Genomic DNA, 13,155 nt, shown 5'->3' with positions numbered 1-13,155 from the left:
TCGTCCTAGTACATTTTAACTATATACTGGAATATAACACAATTTGCAGCGAAACTTAAATCAAGCAAAAGTTGACATTAAGAAATAAAATATGTAAAAATTCTAATATCAAAATAATTAAAAATCGGAATTTGATTAATGAATCAAACAACCCAAAACACCATCAACATCATAATACAGGTGTATAATTATACACCGTCAGCATCCTAATACACGTGTGTAATTATACACCGTCAGCATCCTAATACACGTGTATAATTATACACCGTCAGCATCCTAATACACGTGTATAATTATACACCGTCAACATCCTAATACCAGTGTATAACTATACACCGTCAACATCCTAATACACGTGTATAATTATACACCATCAGCATCCTAATATCAGTGTATTAACATCCTTGTATACCTAATATACTTGTTTAAATATACACTATCAATATCCATATGTTAGTTTTAATCAATAACAAATTTGGGGGGGGGGGGGGGGGGTGGCGACCAGTCGGCAAAGAACTGACTCTTTACTGTACACACATTGCGATTTACTTATCTAAAATGTTCAGTCACATCCCGTGCTTTAGTTGTCGTTCTCCTGGATCACTCCTTGTCTACTATGCCGTACTCTAGCTGCTTTGCCGACAAGATTAGGAAACCACATCCGTGATATATATATACATAATATACTTGTATAGATATACACTAGAACACTTTATTACTTGTAGTAATCCGTAAACGAAGAAAAAGTTCTAGTTTATAAAGGTAATCCCATTTTACTCTGCTTAATGAACCGTACAACCTAAAGCTACTCTCAGCATCCAAGTACATATATCGATGCCGCAAAACTTATACAAATAAAAAAAAATGAACAATTAGCTAAAGGGACAATTCAGTCAACCGTCGTTTTTTTATTTTTTTTTTTTATTTCAAGTAGAATCGGAAGAATACATATCCAGATGAAAAAAATTCGTATATGAAAGTTATATGTTACATAGCCACTGTCTGGTGTGATCAGTTTAATTTTTGAGAAAGCCCGTGCCAAATATAGCAAGAATCGTCATATAGCGCGAAATGGCGCGCCCTCTGGCGGGAACAAAGGTGCTTGTAAACAAATCCATGCGAGTGGAGGAACAGAGTGATGCGCGGTAATATAAATCTTTCTCGGGGTTATGATTTACCTAGATATGTTGCATATAATACGTTCCATCCCTCATATTTTTGTCCTACAGTGATAATAGTTTATTTTTCGTATCCATTTACTGTGACTTGATTTACTCGCTCCCGCTTGGGGTTGGAAGTAATTTTTATTGGCGTTTAAGCATTTCATATAATTTTTTTAAATATGGTAAATGTAATATTGTGCCAATATAAGGACATGAATAGTACATAAGGAGTACAGAACTACAATTCCATGAAAGATTTTCCGACATGAAAAAAATATGTGAAAATTTGACTAATGTGTCCCTTTAAAATAAGTAAAACGAAAACAATAACTGCATAAAACTGACCAGGTTATTATATGGATATATTTGAAATAAATGTACACTTCTTCAATAAGAAACGTAAAATATTTCATATTAACTAACATTAGAGAAAAACTAGTTAATTCAATGAGTGCATGTATACATCTATGAGGAAATATATTAAAGAATAACGATTTAAAAGTTCAAATTCGTCCCTTTTATATACTGATATCGTGGTTATACTTTGTATCGTAATGAAATATATTAGTACATAAATCACCACGGTCAATACATACCAAAATGTATGTTTCATCGACAATGCAGTTACTTAAAGAAACATACATATGTAACTTGGACAGCCTGCTCACCAACCTCATAAACCGGAGTGACTGTGATGTTGTAATCAGTGTCATTAACCGGAGTGATTGTGATGTTGTAATCAGTGTCATTAACCGGAGTGACTGTGATGTTGTAATCAGTGTCATTAACCGGAGTGACTGTGATGTTGTAATCAGTGTCATTAACCGGAGTGACTGTGATGTTGTAATCAGTCACATCAACCGGAATGAATGTGGTGTTGTTATCAGTGTCATACTCCGGAGTGATTGTGATGTTGTAATCAGTCACATCAACCGGAATGAATGTGGTGTTGTTATCAGTGTCATACTCCGGAGTGATTGTGATGTTGTAATCAGTTTCATCAACCGGAGTGATTGTGATGTTGTAATCTGTTTCATCAACCGGAGTGATTGTGATGTTGTAATCAGTGTCATTAACCGGAGTGACTGTGATGTTGTAATCAGTGCCATAAACCGGAGTGACTGTGATGTTGTAATCAGTCACATCAACCGGAATGAATGTGGTGTTGTTATCAGTGTCATACTCCGGAGTGATTGTGATGTTGTAATCAGTTTCATCAACCGGAGTGATTGTGATGTTGTAATCTGTTTCATCAACCGGAGTGATTGTGATGTCCTAATCAATTACATAAACAGGAGTGATTGTGATGTTGTAATCAGTTTCATCAACTGGAGTGACTGTGATGTTGTAATCAATTTCATCAACCGGAGTGACAGTGATGTTGTAATCAGTGCCAGTAACCGGAGTGATTGTGGGCATACAAACGAATATAAAGAAAAAAAAACCTACACAAAAATGAGTTATTCCTACGTGAAAGGGAAGGTCTATCTTTAGGTGAGTGGACGAGTCCATGTATGATAAACGTTAAAGAGGTACGGGTATGTATCTAAGCTAATGGATGAATCCAAGTCTGATCTAAATGATGAGTAACTTCTTGAGTCCCATCCTAATTGAAATGATGTGCCCAATTCTTGGAATGGACTAGTTTGTCGTTAGGACCAGAGTTTGTGTTCAGGACCAGAGTTTGTAGTTAGAACCAGAGTTTGTGTTCAGGACCAGAGTTTGTCGTTAGAACCAGAGCTGTTTCCGCTTTACGTGAAGGAATGGAAGTACAACTGTTTTAAAAGTGTGATGTCGTCGAGGGTTAGAATTTTTTTCATTTCGATCAGAGGGCATTCAATGTAAATTTTCTTCATGCCATGTAACGTGGATAATGCTCTTCCATAGCTGAAAATACGAGAAAATTCAACGCATGATTTATCTTTACTTACAAGTACAATGTTTTTATAGTTCATATTTAATATAAATCATAAGATTATATATAATCCTTTTTTTTTGTCTTATATTCCATTCGCTAACGATTTATATGTGTAAATATAATAATATGGTCATATGATATACTGTGAAAAAAAGGAACATTTTTGTCTACTTTCAATATCAGGAACCGAAAATAAATGTGTGTAATTTAAAAAGTGTTATCAATAATTTACGAAGAACTAAATTTGTATTTCTGGTGCAACATCTACATTGTGATACATCATAGCAAAACAGTGAATTAAACTGCACCATACAGCTGTTTCATCCTTCTGGGTTTCGTTTGTTATTTATGGTGTTTAAAAGGATTCGATCTACCAGAGCAAAAATTTGCCATAGCCTCTAAAATTAATAAGACTAACACGTAAATCTTGGGGTGGGTACTAGCATCCGGTACGGTACTTACTCCTGTTTCACGAGCTGACCTTCGACCTCCTCAGTACATTTCAGAAAGTGATCTAAATTTTCAGGATCAAGCCCTGCAGTTAACAAAAAAATATTAAACAACAATAACACTTTAAAGTTTCTGCTGTCAAAACCATACATACAAATAAAAGTCAAAATAATTCCACCCATATGTCGAAACCTTACCAACTTGTCAATAGTCCAAACCATACCACACCTGTCAATAGTCCAAACCATACCTCACCTGTCAATAGTCCAAACCGTACCACACATGTCAATAGTCAAAACCATACCACACCTGTCAATAGTCCGAACCATACCACACCTGTCAATAGTCCAAACCATACCACACCTGTCAATAGTCCAAACCATATCACACCAGTCAATAGTCCAAACCAAACCACACTTGTCAATAGGCCAAACCATACCACACCTGTCAATAGTCCAAACCATACCACAATTGTCAATAGTCCAAACAATACCACACCTGTCAATAGTCCAAACCATACCACACCTGTCAATAGTCCACACCCATACCACACTTGTCAATAGTCCAAACCATATCACACCTGTCAATAGTCCAAACCATACCACACCTGTCAATAGTCCAAACCGGTACCACACCTGTCAATAGTCCAAACAATACCACACCTGTCAATAGTCCAAACCATACCACACCTGTCAATAGTCCAAACCATACCACACCTGTCAATAGTCCGAACCATACCACACCTGTCAATAGTCCAAACCATACCACGCCTGTCAATAGTTCAAACCATACCACGCCTGTCAATAGTCCAAACCATATCACACCTGTCAATAGTCCAAACCATACCACATCTGTCAATAGTCCAAACCATACCACACCTGTTAATAGTCCAAACCATACCACACATGTCATTAGTCAAAACCATACCACACCTGTCAATAGTCCAAACCATACCACACCTGTCAATAGTCCAAACCATATCACACCAGTCAATAGTCCAAACCAAACCACACTTGTCAATAGTCCAAACCATACCACACCTGTCAATAGTCCAAACCATACCACACCTGTCAATAGTCCAAACCATACCACACCTGTCAATAGTCCACACCCATACCACACTTGTCAATAGTCCAAACCATACCACACCTGTCAATAGTCCAAACCATACCACGCCTGTCAATAGTTCAAACCATACCACACCTGTCAATAGTCCAAACCATATCACACCTGTCAATAGTCCAAACCATACCACATCTGTCAATAGTCAAAACCATACCACACCTGTCAATAGTCCAAACCATACCACACCTGTCAATAGTCCAAACCATATCACACCAGTCAATAGTCCAAACCAAACCACACTTGTCAATAGTCCAAACCATACCACACCTGTCAATAGTCCAAACCATACCACACCTGTCAATAGTCCAAACCATATCACACCAGTCAATAGTCCAAACCAAACCACACTTGTCAATAGTCCAAACCATACCACACCTGTCAATAGTCCAAACCATACCACACCTGTCAATAGTCCAAACCTGTACCACACCTGTCAATAGTCCAAACCATACCACACCTGCCAATAGTCCAAACCATACCACACCTGTCAATAGTCCAAACCATACCACGCCTGTCAATAGTTCAAACCATACCACACCTGTCAATAGTCCAAACCATACCACACCTGTCAATAGTCCAAACCATACCACACCTGTCAATAGTCAAAACCATACCACACCTGTCAATAGTCCAAACCATACCACACCTGTCAATAGTCCAAACCATATCACACCTGTCAATAGTCCAAACCGGTACTTCACCTGTCAATAGTCCAAACCATACCACATCTGTCATATGTCCGAACCATACCACTTCTGTCATATGTCCGAACCATACCACGCCTGTCAATAGTCCAAACCATACCACACTTGTTAATAGTCCAAACCATACCACACCAGTGAAATGTCTAAACCATACCACACCAGTCAAAGGTCGAAACCATGCCACGCCAGTCAGGCAGGGTTCAAAGGCGGGAAAACAATATTTTGTTCCAAAATGCTACTCCTTTATAATGTCTGGGTAGATTTCAACCAAATTTGGCCTCAGACATTATCAAGGAATGGCAATGATATCAAACATGCATGAAGTGAGCCTGAGATTGTCCTGACCAAATCTTTTTTCGCTTTGGTCCAAAATCAAACATATCTCATGTTGAACAATTAGTCGTAATTACTTCTCTATAATATAGTTTCATTCACACCAATGAGAAAAATATTTGGAGTTTTGATTTTTTAAGGAAAAGAAAGGAAACGATTTGTTGTTATTTTTTAACCTGATGAAAACTTCAACATGGCTAAAAACAGTAGCCATTTAGTAACATGGTTATGCAAATGTTTCTTTCAACAGAAGTAATTTCATAAACTTATTAATAACAACAAATGAACGTTTATTGTACAGTTTTTTACTATGCTTACGCGTGTAAAATAAAAATGATTGATATCCCATATATGTAATAATAACTAAACTAACCTCCACTCAGAATATCAGTTTCCGGTACAAATCCCCTGTCCAACATGTTTGTAATTTCATCCTCAGCAATCACCCATGGCAAGGCAATAGTATCTTCGTTTTGAAATGTCATAACAGCACGACGCAGGTCACCTAAAATTCACTAAGAATATGTCATCACGTTTTCAGTAAAATGTCTTCAAACTCAGTAACACGAGTTGGGACTTGTATCGAGTTATCGACTTTTCATATAAACAGTTTGTCTATATCGATTTATTGTCTAAAGAATATCTATGGAATCCTAATTGTCTGGCTAACCGTTTTAAGTTTGTTTCCTAACAGTAGTTGTGCCCTGTTACAAATGAAATCAAACGAAAGGGAACTTCGCGCATTGGTCGAGCAAATAATTCTAAATAAATGATATATCGTCAACAACCTTTCAATCATCGACAAAAACTATGTGATATTCAAATTCCGATATGGACGTTTTTGCTTTAGTCCTCTACTTGTCGACCACTGTAGATCGGATACCTAAAACCTTTCCAAAAGAGTTATTTTACTAAAACAAATATCAATATCTTTAAAAACCGCATTGGTTTAGTATTAATCTAACTGACCTTACATCTGTCTACTCTCAGCCTTAAAGCAAATGTTTCCCCAGCTAATTTTCATGTTCAAATTAAATATGGTGTATAGATATAGAGGTAATTTGAATCAACATTATCACATATCATACTACCTCTGATCGCTTATTTAGCTGTGTCCTTAGGTATGACGCTTTATCATATTTGCTTTAGATAACACGCGACTGGCTTCCCGTATTTTGTTCAGTTAGGTAGCCACCACCTTATACAATAAGACCCCACCCTAAAATTACCCTGGCTGTTTCTGGGGCCATTAGCACACAAATCTGTTTCACTTGAAAGTAAAGTCGCTAAATCGCCCACCCTTAACAGAAAAGTCTCTTTCATTTGGCCGAACCCATTCTTGAATAATCCATTTATGTGTTTATTATACCCAGTGGAAATCAGACAGCCTAGAAAATATTTCTTTTTATAAGGGACATGCATGTGAATTACATTGTTTTATTACCTTGAAAAGATTGGAGCCTCATGTTGTTTGTTTCAGTCTTGTCATCAGTGTAATGGCTAGATTGCCAAGGCCCTGCTGTAACAGTCAAAATAAGTCCGATCAAATAAAGATGTCATCAATACGCGCATCTTATCTTCTTGTTACGAAAAAATAATCTAAAACGTTATCAATGAGAAGTACCAGTTCTGATCATAAATGCATTCCGTCATTTCCTAATGATTCACAGGGAGATAACACGTGTTTAAAGCTTCGAACAGGAGAAAAATGTGTTAAAAGATATGTATTTGACTACCTGATACCTTCGAACATGGTAATGTCCGGGCCTCTATGTAGGTTTTTAAAATCAGGTGACGTCAGGAACAGACTGGAATCGGGGCACTAGGGGTAGCATCCCAAAAAGCAGTCCTCGTGAGAGGACAGCCACTAATCAGCTACAAACTCCAATTATGAAAGACACCCTCAGAGTCTACCGAGAGGGAGGGAGGATGAAAGACTCACATGGACAGATTTTATGGAATCGGCACGGACTGCCCAATCGACAGCACCATGAACAGTTACCTGTTCATGTGGCAAGGTCTGCAAGAACCAACACGGTCTGCGAATTCACCAAGGGAAATCTGGTTGCCAACGTGTGAGGCCACGTGGACAGCGCTCAGCCGGTATGACTAGTGAGTACCTCAATCCGGATTCAACCCACAATATAGAGGAACTCTCCGTCCACGAGACAATGCAGGATGTCTTCAAGAACCCAGAGGTGGAGGAAGAGGAACCCCTACAATTTCTACCTATGTCTCCAGGAGATTGAACCCAGGAAGCAGAGCGGGAAACGGTTTTGGATATACCACGCCAAGACCTGGCCACAGGGAAAATAAGGATCAAGTGGCCCCAGGCACTTGACAAGAAATCATGGAAAATCCTAGACGAGGACTTAGATACCATCCTTGAAGCATCCATGCAAGTTCCAGTGAACCGGTTTGGAGTAGGGGAAGCTAAGGTAATGAAGGAACCACCAATGACAATCCCGCATTGAGAACCTGAGAATTGAACTCATACAGCTGAAGCGAAGGTACAGACAAAGTCCACCAACTGAGCGTCTTGGACTTTTCCAGCTGAAATCTTTGCGGAAAGCTGAGAATACAAGGAGAAAAGCACGGAAGAGAACCAAGAAGATATTGGCATTCACAGCCAACCCATACAAGTTTGGATAAAGAGTGGTCAGGGACACTAGAAAACCCAATGGAAGAGGTTGAAATATACCTGCACGAAAAACACTCTGATCCCAGAAGAGAAGACGCACTTGGGGACTGTGAACGCATAGAACCAGCAGCGCCTCCAGAGACAGAGCTCGTGACTTCAGAGCCAACAATTGGAGAAGTGAAGGAAGTTATCAAGAAAGCAAGATTTGTTTCAGCTCCCGGACCCAATGCCATCCCGTACAAAGTGTTCAAGATGTGCCCACTTCTGCTGAAGCGGCTATGGAGGCTCCTCAAGGCAGTCTGGAGGAAAGGTGAAGTACCAGAAGCCTGGAAGGAAGCAGTGGGAATATTCACACCCAAGGAAAAGAACTCCAGGAATGTCAACCAGTTCCGGACCATCTCATTACTGTATGTGGAAGGTAAGGTATTCTTTGCTATCCTTGCCAGAAGATTGACATCATTCCTGATAGCAAACAAGTACATCAATACCTCTATCCAGAAGGAAGGAGTTCCCGGTTTCTGCGGTTGTGTATAGCACAATAGCGCCATCTCCTAGCTCGTACGCGAGGCGAAGGCAGGGAAGATGGACCTCACAGTAGTCCGACTCTTACGGTTCCATTCCCCACCAGCTTGTCTACACAGCCCTCCAACACTATCATGTCCCCAGCCATTTACAAAAGATCATCACCAACTATAGACGGGATCAGGCTCCGGTTTACTGTTGGTAACCAGTTAACGGGCTGGCAGAAGTTGGAGAAAGGGATGCATAATCTGCGTGGTACTCTTTGTCATGGGAATGAATCTGATGATCAACGCTGCCCTCAGAGAGACCCGTGGACCAAAAACGGAATCAGGGTTACATCTATCATCCGGCCGAAAGTTCATGGATGGCCTTACCCTCACCACAACCACCCATGTACAGGCAAGATGGATGATGACAGCCCTGACAGACGTCGCATCATGGGCCAGGATGAAGTTCAAGGCCGCAAAGACCATATCTCTAATCATGAAGAAAGGGAAAACGTCAGATAGGTTTACCCTACGAGTACGGGACGAGGATATCCCGTCAATCAAGTGCCTTGGGAAGAGCTTTGATGGAAGTCTGCAGGACAGGAACAACGTCAAGAGGCTTGAGACCCAGGTGGATGACGGACTGAAGAAAATTGACCGCAGCAACCTTCCTGGAAAGTTTAAAGTCTGGCTATACCAGCACGCCCTACTACTAAGGCTAATATGTCTAATGATGCTGTACGAGGTACCCAGCTCGACTGTAGAAGCTCTAGAGAGGATCATCATCCGTCAACTGAGAAAGTGGCTAGGAATTCCACCTAGTTTCTCCAGTGTAGGCCTGTATGGAAAGAGCAACCAGCTTCAACTCCCGCTATCCTCGCTGGTGGAGGAGTTCAAAACAGCCAAGACGAGACTGGTCCTCACCCTGAGAGATTCCCCTGATGAGCAAATCCGTGAAGCAGAGATTGTTACCTGTACAGGCAGGAAGTGGTCAGCGACAGATACTTTTAGCCAGGCGGAGAGCGTACTCATGCACAAGGACATTGTGGGAATTATCGCTGTCGGACGGCAAGGGATTGGTGAAACCAAGACACTTCTGTGGAGCCGGGCAGCCCAGGACGAGAGACGAGCCATGATACAGTCAGAACTCAGGAGAACAGGAGACAACAGAAGGCAGGCTAGAGCGGTGGAGTTGGGAGCACAAGGAGCATGGACCTTAAGCTGATCTGGGAGGACATCTGGAAGTACGAACCGTTGAGGCTGTCCTTCCTCCTCCGGTCAGTTCACGATCTCCTACCATTCCCAGCTAGCCTCTGCCTTTGGGGGCTGACAACAGACCCATCATGCAAGCTCTGTAACCGCCCTGGAACTCTAGAACATGTTCTGTCTTCCTGTTCCACAGCACTGACACAAGGACGATACAGATGGCGTCATTACAAAGTGCTCAGAGAGGTGGCTGACTGGCTGGCAGTAGAAAGGAAGAAGGAGCGGAGGAGTAACCCCCAACAGCGTCACATCAACTTTGTGAAGCCGGGTGAAACCGCCAAGTCACAGCCAAAACAGAAGTCATCGATCCAAGTAGCACCACAGGTTGGAACATGGAGGTGGACATACAAAAGAATCTTGTGTTTACTGGCATTGTCAATGATCGAGCCAACAGTACCATGGGAAACAAGATGTGCAAAGGCCTACGAGAGGCAGAATGCCAAGTACACAGAGCTGTGGCTGTTCCCCATCGAAGTAGGCGTCAGGGGATTCTGTTCCCAGTCTGTGTGCCGCCTGATGGCAGAAATTGGGACCACTGGCAGGGAAAGGCGCAGGACGATCCAAAGACTGAGCCAAGCTGCAGAGCGCACGCCTAGCTGGTTGTAGCTACGACGCGAGAAGTGATGAAAGCTATCCACCTCCACAACGTAGACGGCGAGCACCATGCTGATGATGGAGGGCGATGAGCAGACTACTGACGACAGCCCACGACGAATCCAGGGTCTCTGGCCGGTGGTACCCTGGGGTACGCTCAACGGGCCTAGGGAAACTGGTCAGGGACAGAAGACACGTCACAGACTCAGTAGTATGTTTTTCACTTATTATGCTAATATTCTACATCATAACATGTTTTATAACATACGACTCACTACTGTTAAAGAAGGCATTAAAACAGAAAATAAAAACCATTGGATGGGTAAAATAAAGGGCATAACACAATCATTATCATTATTTAAGAAACCTCCGTTATTAAGATGATCTCACAATGAAGAGCAATACTATGTGGTGTCATGGACCATACTAGCAGTGAATTTCACCTCACTAATCAGATCACTGACTAATCACGAAGTCACATAAAGCGTTTTCCATCACATGAAAAAACAATGAAACTATATTTTTGGAGTAAGCTATTACAATTGCACTTACTATAAAACACTCTTATATTGAGTTACATATTTCGAATTATCAAAGGTTGAAAATTAATCTTTACCCGTAGACTGTCTTAGGTCAGAAAAAGCTTGCCGGTTACCAGCCATGTTTTTCCTTTCCTGAGAGGTTTCTAAATCCCGAATCCTCCGTAGATGACGATCGTGGTCTGAAATAAAACAAAATCATACTGTTTGAAAACGAATGAATACAAAACGCATACATGCTTATATTACATAAAAATATCTATGGATATAAAGCCATATGAACGCTTGTGTTACATATGTCAAAACTATCCCTTGTTCTGATCGGATAAGATCGTGCAACCGATGAATATCATATTAACAAATGCGCTGCATGTTTCTAAGTTTAGAACAGCAGTCAAATTTGTTGTTGCTTTACGTTATATTAACAGCCAATGTCATTTAAGGACATGCCAGGTTTGGGTGGTGGTGGAAAGCTGAGTTTCCGGAGAAAAGCCACCGACCACATAGACCTCGGACCTGCCATCCAGAGGTGGAGGGCAGGAGATAAAGACGGTCAGGCGCCTTCACCACCCACTCGGCCACCGCGATTCCTCAAGACAGAAGAACCATAAATATAAACAAAAAATAAACAATTGTTTTGATAATTATGTATTTGTCTCAATATTCAACTTTTTAGATAAGACTATTTCATAATATTTACAATGTAATAATCTAGTTACCGGGAGAAATATAATATGGAAATTAAAAACCTCGCTTAAGGTCTCTAATCAATCAATATCATACACATGTATAACAAACTCTACGCTGTTGAATATTTATATTTTTGTGTGAGCACTGACAACTTTTAATATTTTTCATATTGTCAAAATAAGAGAGAAAAAAAGAATCAACGGAATCCTGCATCGTTGATTTTCCGAGAGGTGGTGTCACCTAAGATATTGTTCGTCCTTGTGATATCACACCTCGAATAGGAGGAAACCAATTTCATATGAGAAGAAGAAAAATATTAAATAAACATGTTACTTAGTTTATTTAGGTTCATGCATCATTTGAAAGCAATAAACATATTTACCTATTCGTCACTTAGATATATCGACAGTCAGACATTACAACAAAAAGTTACTGTAGTTTTCAAACACAGACATAAGATTGTAAATAAACGACGGTTGGAACAAAAAAGCAATAAGATCTATTACATCTGGATGGACGGATTGAGTGTTAGTAACTATCGATGTGGACGTCACTATCCTTAATTACCTGTAAAACTTCCTTTTGGTTGTGGTACAAGACCACGAATACATTGGAAAAGATCGTTTGCCTGCCCTCCCTGAAAAAAAGATAGCAAGACTGTCTTTAAACATATACCTTCTAATTTTCCAAACCATTCCCCCCTCGTTTATTATACATATTAAACAATGTATAAAGCACTAAGGATTTGTGATTATTTCATATCTGTACAGCTTTGAAATACGTATACACCATATGGAGCTTGAAAGGTATTCATACATACCGAATACAGAGGTATTTCTAGTTTCAATTTCTTTGTTTCAATGGAAACTACTTTCGACTCATGCATTATCAACACTCTGTCAACACTCTCTGGCTTTTCTTCCCTCCAGAAGTACATCTGATACGGCGTCTCCCCCTGGAACTGGGACTTCAAAATCATTAGACATTCCCTATCCAGACAAAGATACATGGTCTTATCTTTCACTTCAGTCGTTTTTGTTGTCAAATTGTACAAGGACAATCCACTAACAGATCCATTGAAGAGGGGTGAACATTCTTTAAGAACTTTCCTAAATTCTTGCGCAGTTGCCATAAATTCTTTGTAAAGTATATACGACAGTCGTCTGAGGCCGTTCAGGGATAAAACCAAAATTTTTGCATTGTCAGGACATAGGATGTGTAGA

The 13,155-nt window shown here is 40.3% G+C and overlaps 1 pseudogene; it reads right to left on the bottom strand.

The window, feature by feature from the left end:
• Positions 1-2,792: 2,792 nt before the first annotated feature.
• Positions 2,793-12,918, bottom strand: LOC132544215 (uncharacterized; annotated as a pseudogene).
• Between the last annotated feature and the right edge of the window lie 237 nt (positions 12,919-13,155).

Source organism: Ylistrum balloti, unplaced genomic scaffold (genome assembly GCF_031769215.1).
Source record: "Ylistrum balloti isolate Yb309-2 unplaced genomic scaffold, AGI_CSIRO_Ybal_v1 Utg369782, whole genome shotgun sequence".
Taxonomy (NCBI): Eukaryota; Metazoa; Mollusca; class Bivalvia; order Pectinida; family Pectinidae; genus Ylistrum; species Ylistrum balloti.
The sequence above is the reverse complement of the archived record's forward strand: the minus strand, read 5'-3'. Positions and strand labels throughout refer to the sequence as shown.